The sequence below is a fragment of the Salvelinus sp. IW2-2015 genome, linkage group LG20, assembly GCF_002910315.2.
Source record: "Salvelinus sp. IW2-2015 linkage group LG20, ASM291031v2, whole genome shotgun sequence".
NCBI classification, from domain to species: Eukaryota; Metazoa; Chordata; class Actinopteri; order Salmoniformes; family Salmonidae; genus Salvelinus; species Salvelinus sp. IW2-2015.
Window position 1 is genome coordinate 17,491,498 of NC_036860.1, and position 21,286 is coordinate 17,512,783.

Sequence of the window (21,286 nt, forward strand, 5' to 3'; positions counted from 1 at the left end):
TAGGCAGACCATTCCATAAAAATGGAGATCTATAGGAGAAAGCCCTGCCTCCAGCTGTTTGCTTAGAAATTATAGGGACAATTAGGAGGCCTGCGTCTTGTGACCGTAGCGTACGTGTAGGTATGTACGGCAGGACCAACTCGGAAAGATAGGTAGGAGCAAGCCCATGTAACGCTTTATAGGTTAACAGTAAAACCTTGAAAATCAGCCCTTGCCTTAACAGGAAGCCAGTGTAGGGAAGCTAGCACTGGAGTAATATGATCAAATTTCTTGGTTCTAGTAAGGATTCTAGCAGCCGTATTTAGCACTAACTGAAGTTTATTTAGTGCTTTATCCGGGTAGCCGGAAAGTAGAGCATTGCAGTAGTTTAACCTAGAAGTAACAAATGCATGGATTAATTTTTCTGCCACATTTTTGGACAGAAAATGTCTGATTTTTGCAATGTTACGTAGATGGAAAAAAGCTGTCCTTGAAACAGTCTTGATATGTTCGTCGAAAGAGAGATCAGGGTCCAGAGTAACGCCGAGGTCCTTCACAGTTTTATTTGAGACAACTTTACAACCATCAAGATTAATTGTCAGATTTAACAGAAGATCTTTTTGTTTCTTGGGACCTAGAACAAGCATCTRTGTTTTGTCCGAGTTTAAAAGTAGAACGTTTTCAGCAATCCACTTCCTTATGTCTGCACAGGCTTCTAGCGAGGGCAATTTTGGGGCTTCACCATGTTTCATTGAAATGTACAGCTGTGTGTCATCCGCATAGCAGTGAAAGTTAACATTATGTTTTCGAAAGACATCCCCAAGAGGTAAAATATATAGTGAAAACAATAGTGGTCCTAAAACGGAACCTTGAGGAACACCGAAATGTACAGTTGATTTGTCAGAGGACAAACCATTCACAGAGACAAACTGATATCTTTCCGACAGATAAGATCTAAACCAGGCCAGAACTTGTCCGTGTAGACCAATTTGGGTTTCCAGTCTCTCCAAAAGAATGTGGTGATCGATGGTATCAAAGGCAGCACTAAGGTCTAGTAGCACGAGGACAGATGCAGAGCCTCGGTCTGACGCCATTAAAAGGTAATTTACCACCTTCACAAGTGCAGTCTCAGTGCTATGATGGGGTCTAAAACCAGACTGAAGCATTTCGTATACATTGTTTGTCTTCAGGAAGGCAATGAGTTCTCTGCCTCTAACCCCAGCTTTTTCTAAAATATTTGAGAGGAATGGAAGATTCGATATAGGCCGATAGTTTTTTATATTTTCTGGGTCAAGGTTTGGCTTTTTCAAGAGAGGCTTTATTACTGCCACTTTTAGTGAGTTTGGTACACATCCGGTGGATAGAGAGCCGTTTATTATGTTCAACATAGGAGGGCCAAGCACATGAACCAGCTCTTTCAGTAGTTTAGTTGGAATAGGATCCAGTATGCAGCTTGAAGGTTTAGAGGCCATGATTATTTTCATCATTGTGTCAAGAGATATAGTACTAAAACACTTAAGTGTCTCTCCCGATCCCAGGCCCTGGCAGAGCTGTGCAGATCCAGYACAGCTAAGCCCTGGAGGAATARGCAGARTTAAAGAGGAGTCCGTAATTTGCTTTCTAATGATCATGATCTTTTCCTCAAAGAAGTTCATGAATTTATTACTGCTGAAGTGAAAGCCATCCTCTCTTGGGGAATGCTGCTTTTTAYTTAGCTTTGCAACKGTATCAAAAAGAAATTTTGGATTGTTCTTATTTTCCTCAATTAAGTTGGAAAAGTAGGATGATCGAGCAGCAGTGAGGGCTCTTCGATACTGCACGGTACTGTCTTTCCAAGCTAGTCGGAAGACRTCCAGTTTGGTGTGGCGCCATTTCCGTTCCAATTTTCTGGAAGCTTGCTTCAGAGCTCGGGTATTTTCTGTATACCAGGGAGCTAGTTTCTTATGACAAATGTTTTTCGTTTTTAGGGGTGCAACTGCATCTAGGGTATTGCGCAAGGTTAAATTGAGTTCCTCAGTTAGGTGGTTAACTGATTTTTGTCCTCTGACGTCCTTGGGTAGGCAGAAGGAGTCTGGAAGGGCTTCAAGGAATTTTTGTGTTGTCTGAGAATTTATAGCACAACTTTTGATGCTCCTTGGTTGGGGTCTGAGCAGATTATTTGTTGCAATTGCAAACGTAATAAAATAGTGGTCCGATAGTCCAGGATTATGAGGAAAAACATTAAGATCTACAACATTTATTCCATGGGACAAAACTAGGTCCAGAGTATGACTGTGGCAGTGAGTAGGTCCAGAGACATGTTGGACAAAACCCACTGAGTCGATGATGGCTCCGAAAGCCTTTTGGAGTGGGTCTGTGGACTTTTCCATATGAATATTAAAATCACCAAAAATTAGGTCCGATAGGAATTCAGGGAACTCAGTGAGGAACGCTGTATATGGCCCAGGAGGCCTGTAAACAGTAGCTATAAAAAGTGATTGAGTAGGCTGCATAGATTTCATGATTAGAAGCTCAAAAGACAAAAATTTCATTTTTTTTTTGTAAATTGAAATTTGCTATCGTAAATGTTGATGATGGAAATCATCATGATGGAAATCATGATGATGGAAGTGAGTGCTACGGGGCGATAGTCATTTAGCTCAGTTACCTTCACTTTCTTTGGAACAGGAACAATGGTGGTCTGCGCATGCTCTTAGGACGCGGCTGGGTATGCTGTCTGGGCCGGCAGCCTTGCGAGGGTTAACACGTTTAAATGTTTTACTCACGTTAACGCGTTTAAATGTTTTACTGGCTGCAGTGAAGGAGAGCCCGCAGGTTTTGGTAGCGGGCCGTGTCAGTGGCACTGTGTTGTCCTCAAAGCAAGCAAATAAGTTGTTTAGTTTGTCTGGGAGCAAGACATCGTGGTCCACGACGGGGCTGGTTTTCCTTTTGTAGTCCATGATTGACTGTAGACCCTGTCACATACCGCTCGTGTCAGAGCCGTTGAATTGCGACTCTACTTTGTCTCTATACTGACGCTCGTTTGTTTGCCTTGCGGAGGGAATAGCTACACTGTTTGTATTCGGTCATGTTTCCGGTCACCTTGCCCTGATTAAAAGCAGTGGTTTGCGCTTTCAGATTTGTGCGAATGCTGCCATCAATCCACGGTTTCTGGTTGGGGAATGTTTTAATAGACGCTGTGGGTACAACATCACCAATGCACTTGCTAATAAACTCGCTCACCGAATCAGCGTATTCATCAATGTTATTGTCCGACGCTATGCGGAACATATCCCAGTCCACGTGATCGAAGCAATCTTGAAGCGTCGAATCAGAATGGTTGGACCAGCGTTGAACAGACCTGAGCACGGGCGCTTCCTGTTTTAGTTTCTGTCTATAGGCTGGGAGCAACAAAATGGAGTTGTGGTCAGATTTTCTGAAAGGAGGGCGAGGGAGGGCTTTATATGCGACGCGGAAGTTAGAATAACAATGATCCAGGGTTTTGCCAGCCCGGGTCGCGCATTCAATATGCTGCTAAAATTTAGGGAGCCTTGTTTTCAGATTAGCCTTGTTAAAATCCCTAGCTACAATAAATGCAGCCTCAGGATATGTGGTTTCCAGTTTACATAGATAAATTAAGTTCTTTCAGGGCCGTCGATGTGTCTGATTGCGGTGGGATATACACGACTGTGATTAAGATTGAAGAGAATTCTCTTGGTAGATAATGCGGTCGGCATTTGATTGTAAGGAATTCTAGGTCAGGTGAACAAAAGGACTTGAGTTCCTGTATGTTGTTATGATCACACCACGTCTCAATAATCATAAGGCATACACCCCCGCCCTTCTTCTTACCAGAGAGATGTTTGTTACTGTCGGCGTGAAGCGTGAAGAAGCCAGGTGGCTGTACCGACTCTAATGATATATCCCGATTGAGCCATGTTTCCGTGAAACAAAGAACGTCACAATTTCTGAGATCTCTCTGGAAGGCAACCCTTGCTCGGATTTCGTCTACCTTGTTGTCAAGAGACTGGACATTGGCGAGTAGTATGCTCGGGAGCGGTGCGCGATGTGCCCGTCTACAGAGCCTGACCAGAAGACCGCTCCATCTGCCCCTTCTGCGGCACCGTTGTTTTGGATCGCCGGCTGGGATCCAATTCATTGTCCTGGGTGGTGGACCAAACAGAGGATCTGCTTCGGGAAAGTCTTATTCCTGGTTGTAATGTTGGTGGGTTGACGTTGCTCTTATATCCAATTGTTCCTACCGACTGTATGTAATAAAACCTAATATTTCCTGGTGTAACAATGTAAGAAATAACACATAAAAAAAAAAAATACTGCATAGTTTCCTAGGAACGCGAGGCGGCCATCTCTGTCGACGCTGGAACTCTCCAGGATACCCGGGCCAGGTCAATTAGAAAGGCCTGCTCGTTGAAGTGTTTTAGAGAGCGTTTGACAGTGATGAGGGGTGGTCGTTTGACCGCAGACCCATTACGGACACAGGCAATGAGGCAGTGATCGCTGAGATCCTGGTTGAAGACAGCAGAGGTGTATTTAGAGGGCAGGTTGGTCAGGATGATATATATGAAGGTGCCCGTGTTTACGGATTTGGGGTTGTACCTGATAGGTTCATTGATAATTTGTATGAGATTGAGGGCATCTAGTTTAGATTGTAGGACGGCCGGGGTGTTAAGCATGTCCCAGTTCAGGTCACCTAACAGTACGAGCTCTGAAGATAGATGGGGGCAATCAATTCACATTTGGTGTCCAGGGCACAGCTGGGTGCTGAAGGTGGTCTATAACAAGCGGCAACGGTGAGAGACTTGTTTCTGGAAAGGTGGATTTTTAGAAGTAGAAGCTCGAATTGTTTGGGCCAGACCTGGATAGTATGACAGAACTCTGCAGGCTATCTCTGCAGTCGATTGCAACTCCGCCCCCTTTGGCAGTTCTATCTTGTCGGAAAATGTTATAGTTAGGGATGGAAATTTCAGGATTTTCGGTGGCCTTCCTAAGCCAGAATTCAGATACGGCTAGGACATCCGGGTTGGCAGAGTGTGCTCAAGCAGTGAATAAAACAAACTTAGGGAGGAGGTTTCTCATGATAACATGCATGAAACCAAAGCTTTTACGGTTACAGAAGTAAAAAAATGAGAGCGCCTGGGGAATTGGAATGGAGCTAGGCACTGCAGGACCTGGATAAACCTTTACATCACCAGAGGAGGAGTAGGATAAGGGCACGGCTAAAGGCTATAAGAACTGGTCGTCTAGTGCGTTCGGAACAGAGAGTAAAAGGAGCAGGTTTCTGGGCGCGGAAGAATAGATTCAAGGCATAATATAGTTGAGGTAAACCTAGGCATTGAGTGACGATGAGAGAGGTTTTGTCTCTAGAGACACCATTTAAATCAGGTGAGGTCACTGCATGTGTGGGAGGTGGAACAAAAGGGCTAGCTAATGCATATTGAGCAGGGCTGGAGGCTCTACAGCGATGTTATAGTCTGTTGTAGCCCCCTCGGATGGTTACGTCGGTAGACCAGTCGTGATGGATCGGCGGGGCTCCGTGTCGGCAGTAAAAGGGGTCCAGGCCAAATGGCAAAATAGGTATTGTAGCCCAAGGAGTGGCTGATGGACCTCTTCAGCTAGCCGGGAGATGAGCCTAGCACAAGGCTAGTTCCAGGCTAACTGGTGCTTGCTTCGGGACAGAGACATTAGCCCGGAGTAGCCACTCTGATAGCAGCTAGCTAGCTAGCTGCGATGATCCAGGTGAAAAGGTTCAGAGCTTGAGGTAGGAATCTAGAGATGTGGAGATTTGGTGGAGAAAAAGCAGTCCGGCATGCTCTGGTTTGAATCGCGCTGTGCAGACTGGCAGGAGTTGACCCGGCTAAGGTTAGCTGATGACCGCTAGCAGTGGCTAACTGACTACTAGCTAGTTAGCTGGCTAGCTTCTGTTGGGGGTTCCGGTTCTAAAGTGTAAAAAATAGCAGATCCATACCACATTGGGTGAGGCGGGTTGCAGGAGATATAATATATGTTGAAATTGAGGTTAAAAATATAAAAAATATAAACAAAATATATACGAAGAAAAAATATAAATATACACGGGACACGACAAGACAAAGACAAAGACGTCTGAACTGCTACGCCATCTTGGATTTTATAAGATAAAATAAGCAAAGAGAAACGACAGTCCATCAGGCCTTCATGGTCGAATTGCTGCAAAGAAACCACTACTAAAGGACACCAATAATAAGAAGAGACTTGCTTGTGCAAAGAAACACGCGCAATGGACATTAGATCGGTGGAAATCTGTCCTTTGGTCTGGTGTCCAAATTGGAGATTTTTGGTTCCAACCGCCGTGTCTTTGTGAGACGTAAACTGATGATCTCCGCATGTGTATTTCCCACTGTAAAGCATGGAGGAGGAGGTGTTATGGTGTGGGGGTGCTTTGCTGGTGACACTGTCTGTGATTTATTTAGAATTCAAGGCACACTTAACCAGCATGGCTACCACAGCATTCTGCAGCGATACGCAATCCCATCTAGTTTGGGATAGGTGGAACTATCATTTGTTTTTCAACAGGACAATGACCCAACACACCTCCATGCTGGAGTGCTGCATCAGATGACCTGGCCTCCACAATCACCTGACCTCAACCAAGTTAAGATGGTTTGGGATGAGTCGGACCGCAGAGTGAAGGAAAAGCAGCCAACAAGTGCTCAGCATATGTGGGAACTCCTTAAAGACAGTTGGAAAAGCATTCCAGGTGAAGCTGGTTGAGAGAATGCCAAGAGTTTGCAAAGCTGTCATCAAGGCAAAGGGTAGCTATTTGAATCTCAAAAATAAAATATATTTGATTTGTCTAACACTTTTTTGGTTACTACATGATTCCATATGTGTTATTTCATAGTTTTGATGTCTTAACTATTATTCTACAATGTAGAAAATAGGAAAAATAAAGAAAAACCCTTGAATGAGTCGATTTTCTAAAACTTTGGACCGGTAGTGTATGGGAGTAAGGAGTTGCTCCTAGATGGGGTCATTTTGACATTTTCCCCACTAATGGTTAAGGTTAGTATTGGGGGAGGGGAATCTGATCTTATATCTGTACCTAGGGGAAACTTCACTCCGGAACCCTCACCTGTGCGATGGAGTTGGCGGCCTGCAGGCCCTCGTTGCCCGAGATGCCCACGCCCACGTATGCCACCTGGATCATGCCCACGTCGTTGGCACCGTCACCAATGGCCAGCGTGATCACCTTCACCTGCTTCTTTACCATCTCCACCACCTCCGACTTCTGCAGTGGGGACACCCTAAAGGAGAGTAGGAAGTGATGCAGGACATTAGAATGAGATACGAGATATGCTTGATTTTTCATGGAAAGTCCACAATACACATTTCAAACTTCAGACTTTCAGCCATTTCTCAGAACATAACCAATCTAAGCTAGGCGCAGACATATAGACAATGCTGATTAATAAAAAAGAATGCATTCTGTAGAGTTCCAAGCACATAGTGAGGAAATCATAAAAAATAAATAAAAAGGGAGTTGCAAGGTGGGTTGGTGGCAAGACAACTAACAACAAAACACGAGGCCAAGGTTGTACTTTGTGACGACCTCTTTTACAACAATATTGCTTTAGATATTAGACGAGCAATTTGTTATTTTATGGATGATAATTCTCAACGACAGATGTTTTCTTTCTCCCTGTCTACTGACCTCCCCAACCCTGACCTCTGTCTGACTGGCTGACCTCCCTGGCTGCCTGCACCTGTAAAGCCACTCGTCATGTGATGGATCTGCCCCTTCATGTGGCCCCTCTTTTACGAGTTATCCAACGTTAACCCCTGAAATGACAGCCTGAGTCTTATAGGCACCTGGAGCTCCAAGCTTTCTTCTGCGTCTGCCCGGGTCTAAGACATGGTATGTGTACAAAATGGCACCCTATTCCCTATATTCCCTATGCCAATTGTGATGCAACCCCATGATCTACAGCTACAGTACAAACACTTTCGAGAGAAGGTGTTGTAAACTGGATGTTGTGGTTAGGGTCTCCTGAGCACCTAAGTACTTCCTTTTATTTATGTGGCCAGTGCGACACACACACCGCACCTTCGTAATTATAGCGTTGCCATTTTTTATTTTGACTACAGCGAACTACACACTAAATGATTACCTTTCAGGTCCAGTGCACAAGCCTTTGAATGTGCAGGTTTGTCCTGATTTGCTGTTATGGTACATTAGGCAAATATTCTTGACACACATGGGGAACTTTTGAGCGTGAAAAACCCATTGGCTTTGCAGTTCTTGACACAAATTGGTGCGCCTGGCATCTACTACAAATACCCTGTTCAAAGGCACTTATATTTTGTTTTGCCCATTCACCCTCTGAATGGCACACATACACAATCCAAGTCTCAATTGTCTAAAGCTTAAAAATCCTTCTCCTGTGCAGTTCCTGTCTCCTCCTCTTTATCTACACTGATTGAAGTGGATTTAGGGTTTCACCTGGATTCACTTGGTCAGTCTATGTTATGGAAAGATCAGGTGTTCTTAATGTTTTGTAAACTCGGTGTAACGCTGTTATGGGTGAATGGGCCTTACCTGCAGCATATCACTGCTTTACAATACAAGGCAAGGTCTAGGAAGTACTGCCGTGCTCCAAACGTAAGGGCGTATTTGAGAGTCTTTCCGTCGATGATGAGGGCAAAATCGTTCTCCTTGTGAAGGGCGTCTCCCAGCATTCCACAGTGGTGGCTGAGGGTCTCCCTGGTTGCCTGTAAAGACACACATTTTCTCATCATTAGGACTACTATATCTAAACAGAACACATTCTGCAAATGACAGTGAAGTAAAGTAAATATAGTTGATGTTTTCAATGCAAGAGAACATAGCAACCTATTCTCCAGGGATTTCATTGACCTTATCATCAATACATTTATTATTTTTACAGTGCAAAAAATATGACAAGTATCATCTTTACATATGGTAAAGATTTTTCAGGCTTGCCAAAACAATTTAGGTTTGTTACAGATGATAGAACATCATGCAATATAGAACATAAGAAAATAACACAAAAATACATAAGGCACGCTCCATTAGAAACGGTTTGATGATTCATTTGGAAAAGCATACCTTCACATGGTATCGGGCATTAATAACAAAGTGTTTCTATTCTCTCGTTGTGCAGTTCCATAATTTAGTTCTCAGCAACCAAGTACTGTACAGTTAGCTGTCTGGGTTTACGAGCCAATTTTCAGGAATGTCCCGAGCCATCTGAATTTGTTCAAATTGAGAGCCAGGAATATTTCCATTTACTGACTAAACCTGGACTATTTTAAATCCCCGCTGACTTGAATACTACGGATACTTCACATGAACCCTCTGTCAGTTTAATGTTTCAAACTCTGAGAATTACACTTCAAATGGCAATTATGGCCTCAAAGAGGAGACTGTTATTCTAAGGGTTAGGGTGTACTGGTGGATGGGTCATGTTTGGCTTGGGAATGCACTGAACCTCAATATCATTTTCCCCGTAAAAAGCCACGTGATTTCCCGGATCATCTGCTGGAGCGATAAGCGGGGCTAGTAAATGTATCGGCTCCCGTGAGGACAGACACCCTAGACGTATGTCATTGGGATTCGTCATCCTTTGCGTTTCATGTTGAAAACCAAGAAGATGTACGGGTCACACAAAGCATCCCTGCTAGATACAATTTCCACAGATCTCTGTTCAGCGCTGTGCTGGAGAGCCCATTCGAAAGTCCATAGTCTTAACCCGGCTTTCAAGCGTCCTCGGAGGCTCCATCTTCTATAAGTCCCTAAATCAATGAGGGTGGTTAAAAATATAAGCCCTTGCTCTCTCCACTCTCCGTTCTCTTACTAAGCTGCCATATAGCAGCTGTCCTCCATGTTTTACATGCCTATTGGACAGAATATTCAGACTCCTGGCCAAGAGACGATTACTCAAATCACAAACTGTGCAAAACGTTTGGGATGTGAACGGATGTATTCTCGCGTTGTGTTTGTAATATAGTGATACGATGACAAGCGATGTTGAAATGCCATAAATGGCGGGTAAGATTAAGTGCCATCTAATAGGAGCGGCTAAGGCCAACATCCTGCACTCAGGAAAGCCCAGGATGGAGATGGACATACTGTAGTCATGGTGACATCATCTGTGCATCTGGAGAGAAAACCAATCAAGGATCCATTTCCAAGAGAGACCGGAACAGCTATGGATGTGCTTATAAAAGAGGGTTGGGAGGGTTCTGAGGATTGCGAGCATGTGGTTCTGGGGCCAAGGGGTTGGTTAATGGAAATAAGATATTAGACTGCTTGAAACAACATGGATGAAATGTGATCGCAGCTCTGGTAATATTTATTTGTGCAGTAGGATACATAACATCTTCTAGAGTATGTGGCTGTGCATACATTACTACAGGAGAGGTCGCACATGCCCCAAACAGACTAAATCTTTAGGTTTCGAATTGGGATTGGAGACAGACATGCTGCTCTCAGACCACACTAATCAATGACATGGGTATAATTGGGTATAAATTGTCCATCAATTTCTGCTGCTGTTGTTGTCTGGCGAGGAATTGGTGACTGAGATGCATCCTTGTGATGGTAGTTATTGAATTAAACAAAATAAATAACAATATTTGTGTGCAGCGGTCGTCAATATTTGGTCAAGTTGGATTACGACAAAGATGCCTATAATAGAATTTTGAATGACAGACTTTCCCACTCTCTGAAAAGGACCTTCTACATTTTCTAACCAAGCTAAGGAATTCAGCCAACTTGAACAACCTGATGTGCAAGTGATAACTCTGGTTCTTGCCAACATGTAATTTAAACTTTACACCAGCTGTGGTTACTATGTAAAGACATTGAGAGTATTAAAAAGAGCGAGGATAGTGATATGAAGTTCAATAATTGTCCTGTACGACTAACAGCCCATAACTAAGAAGTGACTCAAACGATTGTAAAAGTAAACTCACACATAAAGAAGGGACGAAAGTCACCCCGTTTGCCCCATAGGAGTCGCAGACTCCGGCAGACTCCGGTGTGGTCTGAAGAGTGAGGTAAGGTTGAGACTCACAAGTATCTGCATCTGGGCTTGTGTGAGAGCGAGCGTATCAGCTGGGTTACAAGACCTAGGTGGGCCCTTCCACCCAAAGGTATCATCACCTCCACCCGAAGGTGGTCACACCTAACACATTGAACAGATGGCTCGGCCGGGTGTGACTATAATGAAATGCAGGGGTGACCTAGTGGTCATGAATGAGGCTTGGGAGGGGTCAGGTGAGGAGGGTTAGATAACTAAGGGCATGAACGGGACCATGCAACCCTCTCCTGGCATAACAAAGCTCTGAAACCAAAGCTTGAAGGACAATATTTTAAGAGAAGGGCCTCAAGTTTCACAGAGAGAGAGAGAGAGAGAGAGAGAGAGAGAGAGAGAGAGAGAGAGAGAGAGAGAGGAGAGAGAGAGAGAGAGAAGAGAGAGAGAGGAGAGAGAGAGAGAGAGAGAGAGAGAGAGAGAGAGAGAGAGAGAGAGAGAGAGAGACGAGAGAGAGATGAGAGAGAAGAGGGAAGGAGAAAGAGGGGAAGAGAAAAGAGGGAAAGAGATGAAGAGAAAGAGGGATGAAGAGATGAAGAGAAAGAGGGAAAGAGATGAAGAGGGATGAAGAGAAAGAGGGAAAGAGATGAAGGAAAAGAGGGATGAAGAGAAAGAGGAAAGAGATGAAGAGAAAGAGGGATGAAGAGAAAGAGGGAAAGGATGAAGAGAAAGAGGGATGAAGAGAAAGAGGGAAAGAGAGAAGAGAAAGAGGGATGAAGAGAAAAGAGGGAAAGAGATAAAGAGGGATGAAGAGAAAGAGGGAAAGAGGGATGAAGAAGAAGAGGGATGAAGAGAAGAGGGAAAGGGGAAAGAGGGATGAAGAGAAAGAGGGAAAGAGGGAAAGGAGGGATGAAGAGAGAAAGAGGGAAAGAGGGGAAAGAGGAGATGAAGAGAACGAGAGGGAAAGAGATGAAGAGAAAGGAGGAACGAGAGAGAGAGAGAGAGATGAAGAGAAAGAGGGAAAGAGATGAAGAGAAAGAGGTAAAGAGATGAAGAGAGAGAGAGATGAAGAGAAAGAGGTAAAGAGATGAAGAGAGAGAGAGATGAAGAGAAAGAGGGAAAGAGATGAAGAGAGAGAGAGATAGAAGCTAAAGAGGGAGAGAAATTGAATGAGAGGAGGAATGCAGCTGTGAGGACTTCTCCACATGAGCGTGGTCAATCCCTGATGGGGGCCATAAAACAGCATGCGGGCTGGAAAGCAACGTGTGTGTGTGTGTGTGTGTGTGTGTTACACACAAGAGTAAGAATAGACTCACATTTGACATATGTATCCAACCCTGGAACCAAAAACAGTGATTCCTCACAGGGTGAACTGGCACCACAGGGTGAACTGGCACCACTGAACACTAATGTATGGAAGTGTGTGTAGTGTACCGACTTTGTACAGTGTATGTCTGGGAATGTTTGGGTACAAGCGATTCATCACGAAATCACGATAACCGCAATCAAGCAGTGCAGCCATTTGCTCAAGTAGGGTCCCCATTTCCACTGAGGTATTTTAGTGCTAATGCTATGTGTCTCCTCCTAAAGCCTCTTAGTTATGGATAGACTGACCAGTTAACGTATGTGACTCAGTTGTGTTTTGTTTAGGAGTGGCTAGATGGCATCCATTCAAAAAAACACGAGAGATTCCATCAAGACTTTGTGATCCATTGTTGATGTAAGTCTTGAGTAATGTAGCAAACAGGACATGACACACTTGACAGGGATTCCGAGTTGGAGGACGTGTCTCCATTAGTCTCATACAGTTCTATACAACCGTGGACACACCCAAAGAGGGCATACACCGATAAATAAAGCACAGACATATTATGCACATACGTGCACACCAACAGCAACAACCCATGTGCGTTCATGCACGCACACAGGCAAACGCATACACTTCCCAGTCATTCTGCTGCCTCTAGGCCCAGTGTTCAGTCACGGCAGCTCCACCTGTCAGTGGGCATCAAGCAGAGCAGTCAATGATGTCTGAGAAAACAATGAGCCGTGGCTCACACACATTCTCCTCTGCCCTTCTGGTTTGACCCCTGACCTCTCTCTGCAATACACACACACTGCACAGAAAACTTCAGATAGGCTTGACTCAAGCTTTGATTCAGTTGACTAATTTATGGCCCAGTTCAAAGTGGAGATAAGGTTGTGCAACTCAGACTTTTGAATAAATCATGATTTTAAATCAATGTGATATTTGCGAAAAATTAATCAAGGATCTTAAGTCAGAAGAACACCCTTAGTTTTAGAAGAGTGTGAGAAAGACTGTGTGATTGTGTATAGCAGTTAGGGTTTCCGTCAGGAACATTTGGCGCTTGACAAGTGACCAGGAAGATTTTAATTTATCAGCCATTTCAGAAATGTATCGGTCATCCATATGCGTTGGGTGCGTAACCCATTAGGCCATCCAATCACGCAGCCAGCACAATCAATAAACAAGGGATATTGGCTAACTGAGTCACATTTACATGTCCTTAAAAAGCCTATAACTAATTTCAAAAACATAATTCCTTGTATTTCAAACTGTAGCATATGCAAAACCGTATAGCCTATTGTTTTATTCGTTTTTATTTACCTAAAACAATAATTGTCCAACTCAAGGTTTAGCTGTCAGAGATTTGAGGACTAAATGCATAAGGGCATTGCATGCATAGGCCTATTGGCCTAGGCATCCACTGTATTGTATGAATATATACTGTATATAAAAGGAGGAGAAGCTTAGGCCTATAGCCCCAGAGAGAGGAAGCGAGAAGAGGTATGCCGGCGGCATGCTGCGACACCGGCATACATTTCTTTATACTTGTCAGATAGGCTACTGCGTCTGCTATACAGATATAGGTGTACAGAAGGAGGCTAATTAGTTCATTTTCATTTAGAATCTAAAGATAAGCATTATATTGTTAGATTATAGGAGTAACTCTGGTAGACCTAAAACATTCTTCCTCATCTCAAGATCAACTGTCAGAGTCAATTGGAGAACCAGTGCCTTGTGATATCATAGGCCACACCACACCAAACCTTCACAAAAATTCTAAACATTATTAGGGGAAAATTGTTTATAGGGAAAATACAAGCAGGATATTATATTGCGGCAAACACAACATTACAGTTGGAACTTAATTTGGCTAAAGAAAATGGGTCATTAGAATGAAACAAAACACTTGTGAACTGGTTTAAACATTCACAAAAGTTTTGAACAGGCTATATTGCATCAATTACCAAGAAAGGCTAATGCCTATCGTACCCAACAAATGACAGCAATAGGCTAATGACATTTATTTTACAATAGGCCTACCTAACCTATCTTAAACTAAATACGGACCACACAATTAAGACAGATCGAACGTAATTTAGCCAATGAAAATCTCTCAACAGAATGAAACAAAACACATTTTGCATATTTGTGACCCGTTTCACTAATTCACAGGAGAGCCGTTTGAACGTAAACTTTTTTTTAATGAAAATGGCTTATTGAACATGTGAACTTTTCATATGCCTTAATAACAAACTTCCATGCCCTCTGTAAATACAAATACATTTGTGAAATTTCAAGCCTAGAATGGTTTAGCCACAGAAAAAGTCAGAAACCTTCCCGCTAGCCATGATTGGCTGAGATAATGAGTGGGCTGGACATGCCGAGATATAAAATAAAAATAAAATGTTATTGGTTACATACACGTGTTTGGCAGATGTTATTACGAGTGTAGCGAAATGCTTGTTCTTCTAGATCCGACAGTGCAGCAATATCTAACAAGTAATATCTAACAATTTCACAACAAATAACCTAATACACACAAATCTAAGTAAAGGAATGGAATAAGAATATATAAATATATATAAATGGATGAGTAATTTAGAGCAGCATAGGCTAAGATGCAATAGATAGTATAGAATACAGTATATACATACAGTATGAGATGAGAATGCAAGATATGTAAGAATTACTAAAGTGACTAGTGTTCCATTTATTAAAGTGGCCAATGATTTCAAGTCTGTATGTTGGCAGCAGCCTCTCTGTGCTAGTGATGGCTATTTAACAATCTGATGGCCTTGAGATAGAAGCTGTTTTTCAGTCTCTCGGTCCCAGCTTTGATGCTTTGCCCCCGGTGATGCTGACCGCACCACCCTCTGGAGAGCCCTGCGATTGTGGGCCATACCAGGCAGTGATACAGCCCAACAGGATTCTCTTATTTGTGCATCTATAAATGTTTGTGAGGGTTTTAGGTGCCAAGACAAATTTCTTCAGCCTCCTGAGTTTGAAGAGGTGCTGTTGCGCCTTCTTCACCACACTGTCTGTGTGGGTGGACCATGTCAGTTTGCCAGTGATATGTATGCCAAGGAACTTAAAACTTTCCACCTTCTCCAATGCTGTCCCATCAACGTGGATAGGGGGGTGCTCCCTCTGCTGTTTCCTGAAGTCCACAATCCTCTCCTTTGTTGAGTGAGACGTTCCTGACACAACACTCCCAGAGCCCTCACCTCCTCCCTGTAGGCTGTCTGGTCGTGGTTGGTAATCAAACATACTACTGCTGTGTCGGCTGCAAACTTGATGATTGAGTTGGAGGCATGCATGGCCATGCAGGCATGGGTGAACAGGGAGTACAGGAAGGGGCTGAGCACACACCCTTGTGGGGGGTTCATTTGTAGCTCTGAGTCTCTACTTGTATCCAATGTAAAAAACACAATTTCAAATGTTGCTACATAAGACCGATTTGAGCCGGTCGGTCACATTTAAAGAACTGGTTTGGATTAATAAATAGGCCTACAATAACAACAATGATATACATTAATAACAGGGAGTTACGCAAATTCTCGCAATACTTGAAGGTATTTTGACACTTCACAAATTTTCTCATGCCAAAACCGGAATACATACATACCAGTATTTATAGTGAATCAGAGTTAAATTCCAAAAATATGTTTTCAATGTCACTAAGCAAAAAACAAACAACCAAAACACCAACAGCCACTACAATGTCGAAAGATGATTTTGTCATGAGTTCAGTACCATTTGCTTGATTTTGCGGATCCACGACTATGGTGTATTGACGTTAGTCAGCAATGGCTGCTACATGATAATCAGCTTGCGTTAGCTAGCCAGCGTTAGCTACCTAGCTACCTACCTAATACCAATGGAAACCGATGCAACCATGCTGGCTAGATGACCAGTGGTGACAGTGAGATCCCTATAAGATTCAAGGCTTTAATATTAATATTTGGTATTTTTGGGGAATTTTATTAGGATACTCATTAGCTGCAGCTACTCTTCCTGGGGTCCACACAGAACATGAAATATGACATAAAACTGAACATTAATAGACAAGAACAGTTCAAGGACCGAACTATACTGCACAAAATAAACACAACATGCAACAATTTCAATGATTTTACTGAGCTATAGTTCATTTAAGGAAATCAGTCAATTGTAATAAATGAATTAGGCCCTAATCTATAGATTTCACATGACTGTGCAGGGGCGCATCCATGGGTGGGCCTGGGAGGGCATAGACTCACCCACTTGGGAGAATTCAGAATTCATTTTTCCCCACAAAAGAGCTTTATTACAGACAGAAATACTCCTCAGTTTCATCAGCTGTCAGGGTGGCTTGTCTCAGACGATCCCGCAGGTGAAGAAGCCGGATGTGGAGGTCCTGGGCTGGCATGGTTACACGTGGTCTGCGGTTGTGAGGCCAGTCGGACTTACTGCCAAATTCTCTAAAACGACATTGGAGATGGTTTATGGTAGAGAAATGAACATTCAATTCTCTTACAACAGCTCTGGTGGACATTCCTGCAGTCAGCATGCCAATTGTAAGCTCCCTCAAAACTTGACACATCTGTGGCATTGTGTTGTGTGACAAAACTGCACATTTCAGAGTGCCTTTTATTGTCCCAAGCACAAGGTGCACCTGTGTAATGATCATGCTATTTAATCTGATTCTTGATATGCCACACCTGTCAGGTGGATGGATTATCTTGACCAAGGAAAAATGCTCACTAACAAGGATGTAAACAAATTGGTGTACACAATTTTAGAGAAATAAGCTTTTTGTGCACATGGAACCTTTCTGGGATCTTTTATTTCAGCTCATGAAAAAACAGGGAACTAACACTTTACATGTTGCGTTTATATTTTTGTTCATTTTACTTAAATGAAAAAGGCGTTAATCTTTGCAATAAACAGTAGCCTAGGCAAAGCCTCCTCTCTCGCTTTCTCTCCGGACAATATGGCTGGCTATAATTTTACTTACCGGCTTTTCATTTATTTTATCAGCCAAAAGCTGCCAATTACCAGCTAATGGAAACCCTGATAGCTGAAAGCGTGAGCGCAATCCTAGGCTCCTTTGCACTGCGTTCACTCTCTTTGACTATCTCAGTCACTGAGCTGAAGTTGAAGATTCTACTTCCTGCACATTTCACTTCAGGTCTCGGGGGGGTTGGAAGATTTAGCACTGAAGAGATTTCAGCCTGCTTCAAGCCGCCGAACACGTCCCCATCTCTATGATAACTGTTTGTAAACATGGGGGAAAAAATATAATAATTACTCTCAGGCGCAACATAAGAGCAACTCCAATTCCCAGCAGCACCGATGGCAGGACCTCTGTTCATTGAGCCCGAATGGAGGGGTGGGGTGAGATAATTCCTCCATAATTCCTCCATGTTTTACAAACAACCTTATATGAGCATCTCTTGAGCCACAGGCGAATGGGAGCTGACATTTCAAAGGGGCCGTCCTCTCTTCTCTACCTCCACTTCATTTATCATGCCAACCAGCCGGTTGACAGAGTGAAGGCCGTCCGTCATCGCTGTATCCCCTCCTCCCTTTCTACATTCCCTCCCTTCATCCCTCCCTCCTGCTCCGACACACACAGTGAGCGGGTCCTCCTCCGTCCACGGCTCTGTTCCCTCGCTTCCTCTCCTGGAGGAGTGCAGCAGTGGTTTCTTCTCCTCCTTTCCGTCCCCCACGACAACAGACAAGACTGTCCCTGCAGGGGCCCGCTTACCTCTTCCCCCTCTACTGCTCTGCTTTTAAAGAGGGTTAAAAGGGGGTTCGGCTGGAGGCCCACCCGGGCCACCTTCTGTTGAGTTTTCTACATCATGCAAAAGAAGGCATTCTGGGCTCTGGTTATGTGCTGACCGACATCCCACAAGGCACAGTCAGAGCCTCCAGCCCCAACCTCGGCCCCGGCCCTGTGACTGGCTGGGGTTCACTTCACTCTGGATCGAGACATCTCTTCAACTATGGGTTTGACATAGAGGCATCTGCACTGTGGTCACTAGAGGCAACTTACACAACAGAGTGGGTTGTTACTGTCACGCCCTGACCTTAGTTATCTTTGTTTTATTTATTATTTTGGTTAGGTCAGGGTGTGACATGGGGGATGTATGTGTTTTGTCTTGTCTAGGGGTTTTGTATGTTTATGGGGTGTTTACTAGTCTAGGTGTTTGTATGTCTATGGTTGCCTAGATTGGTTCTCAATTAGAGGCAGCTGATTACCGTTGTCTCTGATTGGGAACCATATTTAGGCAGCCATATTACGTTGGGTATTTCGTGGGTTATTGTCTATGTATTTGTTGCTTGTGTCTGCAAGCAACAAATATATATATATATATATATAGCTTCACGTTCGTTTTGTTGTTTTAATTAGTTTGTTTAAGTGTTCTTCGTTTCGTTATTAATAAATAGAAGAATGTATTCGTATCACGCTGCGCCTTGGTCTTCCTCTCTTCATCCACATTACGACGAACGTGACAGTTACAGAAGAGAAAGAGAATCCAAAGACAACGAGAAGAGGAAGAAAAAGACTAAGGAACAAAGAAAGCAACAGTAAAGCCAAGTTCAACGTCACCGACTATGACGGTAGTTGGTTTAGCAACATGCAAGATCACATTTGTGGTTTGTCAGAGTTTGTCTGACAACACGCTGACAGGACTAGTCTTCTTCAAACACTAAAGCAAACACTATGGTTTAAAGTTAACATTACGCCTTGTTCCTGCAATGAGTTTTAATGCACCATATTATTGTTTGTTAGTCAACTATTTTGACCCTTTTTTTGTAAATGTTCCCACAAAACCAGGTGGGAATTCCACAATACGACAAATACAAATCATGACAAAAACAAAGTGATTAACCAGTCATAACTAGCCAATGGCAAGTTATGACTGATTACACAGTAAGCAACCAATCGATTAAACACAGGATATGACATCATGGAACACCCAGCTTCTTCGCTTCTAGAAACTTAAAAAAAACACAAATTAACAAACTTAGTTGTGCCTAGCATGAACTGAACTCTGCACTATTACAACCTTCTGAAGCCGTCATTTATACTCCCTTCATCTGAGTTTTCAGGATACGTCGCTAATAGTCATCAAAAGCACTAGCTGATTGGGGGACACACCGAGCCCTGTTTTAAGTGGGATTACATTGTCGGTCAAGGCAATTGTGGTGGTGACTTACCAACCTTTGGCACAAAGACTGTGTTTTTTACATTCTGAGCGGGCTCCAGGGTACAAGCCAAACCAGATTCGTGTTTTTGTTTCACACACAGGGATGGATTATGATTATAATTGGGGTTGAGATGGAGCGTTTGGATTATGCAGATTGACAGCATTAACACTAACAATCCTAAAATAACTACATTTCCTTGAAAACAGTTCAACAAAATAACTTTTAAGGGTAATTGTCACGATCACTGTCTTCAAACTCCCCGTCATAGATGAGCCAAGGCGCAGCTTGTAATTCCACATCTTTAATAAAGTGAAACCTTCACAAAAAAAAAAGGTAAACAGAAACCGAACGTGACGCAACCGTGGCGCACACAAACACACACAGATAATAATAATTACCCACAAAACCAGGTGGGAAAAAGGCTACCTAAGTATGATTCACAATCAGAGACAACAATAGACAGCTGCCTCTGATTGGGAACCATATCCGGCAAAAAACAAAGAAATAGAAAACATAGAATGCCCACCCAAATCACYCCCTGACCTAACTAATTAGAGAAATAAAAAAGCTCTCTAAGGTCAGGGCGTGACAGTAATAAGGGACTGTATTATAGGGTTCTATTCACTAACAAATGGAAGAAAACTGACCTAAACGGAGAGGGACAACCTGAACTTGTCCGATAAGAGTTACCTACGCAGTTACTATAGCACATCCCCTGTTCAATGTTATAATAATAATAATGTAGATTGAAAACAGATCTTCAGTCTGCTGTACTCACGTCAAGTGTGTCTTCGTTTATCACCAGAATGCCCATATTCTTGGTCAGAAGTTTGCAGGAGTATCCTGGAGAGAGACAACTGAAACAAGAGATGAGCTGCAATGTCATCTTGTGCAAACATCAAACATCTAACATACTAAAGTCATGAAGAAAAAGATTGTTCATGCCATCATGCATTATATTTTTTCCACATGGAAAAAAATGGATAAAAACAAAAAAAATCCTCAGCAATCTACACTCAAAACCCCATAATGACAAAGTGAAAACAGGTTTTTCAAAATGTTTGCACATTTATTACAAATAAAAAACAGAAATACCTTAGTTACATAAGTATTCACACCCTTTACTATGAGACTCGAAGGTGCATCCTGTTTCCATTGATCATCCTTGAGATGTTTCTACAACTTGATTTGGTAAATTCAATTGATTGGAAATGATTTGGAAAGGCACACACCTGTCTATATAAGGTCCCACAGTTCACAGTGCATGTCAGAGCAAAAACCAAGCCATGAGGTCGAAGGAATTGTCTGTAGAGAGCCGAGACAAGATTGTGTCAAGGCACAGATCTGGAGAAGGATACCAAAAAATGTCTGTAGCATTGAAGGTTCCCAAGAACACAGTGGCCTCCATCATTCTTAAATGGAAGAAGTTTGGAACCACCAATACTCTTCCTAGAGCTGGCCGCCCTGCTAAACTGAGCATTCGGGAGAGAAGGGCCTTGGTCGGGGAGGTGACCAAGAACCCGATGGTCACTCTGACAGAGCTCTAGAGTTCCTCTGTGGAGGTGGGAGAACTTTCCAGAAAGACAACCATCTCTACAGCACTCCACCAATCAGGCCTTCATGGTAGAGTGGCCAGACGGAAGGATCCTCAGTAAAAGGCACATGGCAGCCCGCTTGGAGTTTGCTAAAAAGGCAACTAAAGGCACCTTAAGATCTAAAAACAAGATTCTCCGGTCTGATGAAACCTAGATTGAACTCTTTGGCCTGA

General features: G+C 43.1%; 1 pseudogene; it reads right to left on the minus strand.

Annotated features, from left to right (window-relative positions):
* LOC111981807 (phospholipid-transporting ATPase IA-like) overlaps positions 1-21,286 on the minus strand; it is a 115,225-nt pseudogene that overhangs the window by 86,519 nt on the left and 7,420 nt on the right.